Genomic DNA, 4567 nt, shown 5'->3' with positions numbered 1-4567 from the left:
GTTGTATTTCTAAATACTAGCAATGAACAATCAAAGCTACCATATATACCAAAATGAAAAAGTTAAAGGAAGTTATACCATTTACAGTAGCATCAAAGCAGCTTATAAATCTGGGCTAAATCTAGCAAGGAAAAGTTACAAAACTCAAATATTGCTAAGAGGAATTGAAGATCTTTAAAAGGGTGAGAGACTCTGTCTGTATGTTGGATACTTTGAGACCATTAAGGTTTTCTCCAAACTGATCTATAGAGTCAATGTAAATGCTCAGCTCCTTTTGTGAATGAGCCTCATTCAAGATGAGGGTGGCTATTCAACTTGGAGGAATTTGGAGCCTGGAGATGATTCTTGCCCTCATTCGTTTAGTCACTCAACAAACACTGAGCAAGTGCCTGTCATGTGTCAGGCTCTTGTGCTGGGGAAACAGCTGTGAACGGGACAACCATCTTCACAGAGTGAACATGCTCCTGAGAGACACGGACAATGAACAAAGTAAGTACATTTTATAGAGATTTTGGAGAGAAATTAAATAAGGGCCCAAGATAGGAACTGTTGGGCAGGCCAGTTGCTGTATTAAATAGAACAGCCACCGAAGGCTTCACTGAGGAGGTGACACCTGAGCAAAGACCTTAACAAGGAGGACCCTTGTTGGTACCTGAGGGAAAAGCATACTGGGCAGAGGGAACAGCACATACAAAGGCCCCGAGGCAAGACCGTGCATGACTTGTTCAAGGACCAGCAAGGAGGCCCATGTGGTTTGAACAGACTGAGGGGGGTTGGTTATTGAGGGAGGGGACGAGGGTGGGGGGAGGTAAGGGGGCAGGAAAGCACACTTTGCAGGATCCGGGTGTAGACATTTCTTGCCTTTTCTTGGAGAGTGAAATGGCCCTTGGCTTTTAGGAGCCACCCCTCATCCAGCAGCACAGCATCCCTTTTGTGTTTTATCCTTGAAAATTGTCAATCCCAAAGCAATTTTTGCCATCTGAGACAGCCCCCTTCACTGGCCTCTCACTATCCACTCAAGAAAAACACATCCACTGGAAAGCTGGCCTGAGTGAAATCCAATTAGAGGCTGTTTCAGTTTCTTAGTTGCAGAAACAAATACCATACAGTGGATTGACTTGGACAACAGGAATTTATTGGCTCACGGTTTTGAGGTTAGAAGTCCAAAATCAGAGCATCTTCAAGGCGATACTTTCTCCCAGAAGACTGTGGCGTTTGGGGGCTGGCTGTCAGTCAACCTCGGTCCCTAGCTTTTCCACCACCTGGCAATGTGCTTGGTGACATCTTCTTTCTCTTCTGGGTGCTTCCTGTATCTTCTCTCTTCCGAGTCCAATTTCCATTGCTTATAAGAATTTCGGTCGTATTAGATTAAGGCCACCCCCTCATTCAGTTTGGGCCCCTTAAAAACATCTTCACTGGCCCTACTTACAAATGGGTTTACACCCATTGTACTGGGGGTGGGATTCGAACATGACTTTTGTGGGGAACATGATTAATCCCCAACAGGGGCTAAATTTCATGCATGAATATTTTATGTCACCTACCACCTGCCAATCTAGGTAGGGAGAGAACAAGGCTTCCCCCAGATTACAATGAGATGGGTGTGGAAAAGGGGATTGCTGAATGTTTCCTCTCACCCTGCTTTAAGCGTCCAAAGAAAGAAAGAACTCTCCCCAGCTTTTCTCCAATCAGATCAATTCAATATCAATTCAATATCAGCATGCAGTTTCCCTCTGGTTTCTTTGAAAATCCTGTAACTCATGGGGTTTAATTGATCTCTGCTTTGAACCGCCTTCCATCTTCAATTTACTGCTGCGAAAATTCACTCTGACTGCTCTGAAACCTCGCCTACGATTGTGCATGTAGAAATGGAAAGTTTTTTGTGTTTTGCAAAATACTTTCACATCATATTGGGGGTGAGGGGAAAGGCCTGTTATTACTTTTATAAGCACTTATGCATGGAAAAGCATTTTCCTTCCCATTTTGCAGAAATAAAACTGAAGGCAGAAAGTGGAGAGCAGTCAAACCTTGCGACAAGTCCCCATTTCTGCCTCTGGGAGTCAGCCCTTCCCCCCAAAATATTCTTATTGCTTCAGTATTAAAGCTGGGTGTGCTAGGGGTAACCCCTCTTCAGCTGAAGTTAGGGTTGAATATGTCCCCCAAAAAGACATGTTCAGATCCTAAGGTTTGGGACCTTACTTGGAAATAGTCTTTGAAGGTGTGATTAGTTAAGAGGCCAAACTGGATTTGGGTGGTCCCTGATCCGATATGACTGGTGTTCTTATAAGAAGAAGGAAATTTGGACAGACAGACAGGAGGGGAGAAGATGGTCATGTGAAAAGAGAGGCAGAGATTGGAATGATGCATCCGTAAACCAAGAATAGCTGGGGCCACCAGAATCAAGGATGGATTCTCCTCCTAGAGCCTTCGAAGGAACGCATTCCCGCTCATACCTTGATTTCAGATTTCTGTCCTCCAGAAGGGTGAGACAATAAATTATTTTATGCTTTAAGCCATCATGGCTGTGATACTTTGTTACAGCAGCCCAGGGACACTATGTGGCTGGTATTTTCATAAAGAAAGTTTCCCACACATGAAATGGATAGTTTCCCACACCTGAAGGAATGTTGGTACCTGGGGAGGAGGGAAGGAGAGCAAATGGCATCCAAGGCACCCACCTGCAGGTCCCACAGGTGTCTCAGGTATAGCAGGACCAAGAGACGATGCTCCATTTTTCACCTCCCCCCCATTGCTGGTCCCACAGTTTATTCCAATGCTCAAACCACAAAGTGAGCTGCCGTCCGTGGTTCCTTGCTTCCTTTCACTCCCCACGTCAAATCCTCGAGCAGGTCCCTCCAAAATGCATTCTCAATCCAACCACTTCCCGCCACAGCATGGCTTCTGGATGTGCAGTCACCTCCTCCCCAATCTGCCTGCTTCTCTGCACCCCACCCTTCCAGGTTCTCCACTCTGCGATCAGCAAGGTCTTGCTGAAATGGAAACTGGCACTTCTGCTGCTAGTGTAAGTAAATCTGCAGCTGGTGGGGCACCCCATCTCTTAGACCTCATCTCCTCCCCTTCTCCTCTTTGCCCCCTAAGCCCCAGGCTCATTGGCCTGGCCATTTCTGGGCCCTGCCAAGCTTGTTCCACTTTGCACCTGCTGTTTCCTCTTCCTAAAATGCTTTCCCCCTAGTCTGAAAGGGCCAGCTCCCTCTCATCATTCATCGCTGGGCTGCCTGTCCAAAGCACAGGGGGCCCCATCACAACCTCCTCTGGAATCCCTAGTTATTCGTGTGCTCAACGTCCCCCATAGAGTATCAGCTCCATGTGGCAAGGAGTTGGGTCTGCCTTGCTTGGCATTGGGTCCCAAGCTCTTGAATATTTTTGTCTGAATAAATGAATGAATACACGAATGTTGTCAGGGATGAGTCTACTTAGTGCCTTCCAAGACATGACCTGAGGTCCCAATGGGTTGTCCTGAGTAGGTAAGTAATAAGGTGTGGAGGGAAAGAAGATGGATCCGCCTTCCGACCCCCCCGCATAGCACTGGACTAGCTGTATGTTCCCAGGCAAATTACTTACCCTCTCTGAGTGTCTGCTTCCTCCTCTGAACCATGGGAATTAATAATAAGGGCTTCAAAAGTTTGCCAACCCCCAACCAACATCATTGCTAAAGAATACCCAGGGCTCTATCTGATATCCCACTAAAGTTGCATGCACTAAGTTTACTTTTCAGAAACCTAAAACCTTCAGATGGTTCCTAGGCCAGCTAAGTCCTGAAACCCAGAGGGGCCAGCCTCTCCAAGAACATCAACCAATTCCATTTCCCCTATCCTATATTGTCGACCACCCTTTTCAACATGGAAAAAGTTAGAATGGGCATAACCCAAATATTCCTAAAGATCTGGAGAAGGATCAAAGGAGAAGGAGGAGTTATAACAGAGAAGATAGGATCGGTACATTGATAATTCTTTTAGTTTCCTAGTGTCTTAGAACAGCTAGAAGGAAACACCTGAAATTGTGGAACTGTAACCCATACCAAACTCTGAAATCTGTTCTACAGCTATTTGTTAAAAGGTATTTTGAAATGTATCACTTTTTTGTATATATGTCATATTTTGCAATAAAAATGTTAAATAATAATAATAAGACCTTCACCACTCTTATTTCTTCACTCTTATTTCTGTCAAGAGTCAAGGGGCTAACCCAAGGGAAGGCAGGGTACCAAGTACATTGCAGGGCCCAGGGAAAGTACTGGATTGACTTTGGCTCCTGTTTTTTTACTGTGGTGGGTGGGTGGGGCTGCGCAGGAAAGAGGGACAGCTGCCCCAGCAACACCCCTGTGTGTACACATGAAAGACAAACATGGACCCTGCCGGCAGCTGCTGCCTAGCTGCCTGTCCACCCCCAACACATCATGGCCAGGTGTATTCTCCTCCCTCTGTTTGCCCAACCACGGCAAGCAGGTAAGGCAACGCACCTGGGACTTCACCTAGCAGCAGTGGGTTCCAGGAACAGACTGTGCAAAGAGCAGATAATGGGGAAAAGCAAATAAATAGAATAAGCT

This window comes from Tamandua tetradactyla, chromosome 11 (genome assembly GCF_023851605.1).
Source record: "Tamandua tetradactyla isolate mTamTet1 chromosome 11, mTamTet1.pri, whole genome shotgun sequence".
NCBI lineage: Eukaryota > Metazoa > Chordata > Mammalia > Pilosa > Myrmecophagidae > Tamandua > Tamandua tetradactyla.
This window is presented reverse-complemented; position numbering follows the sequence as displayed.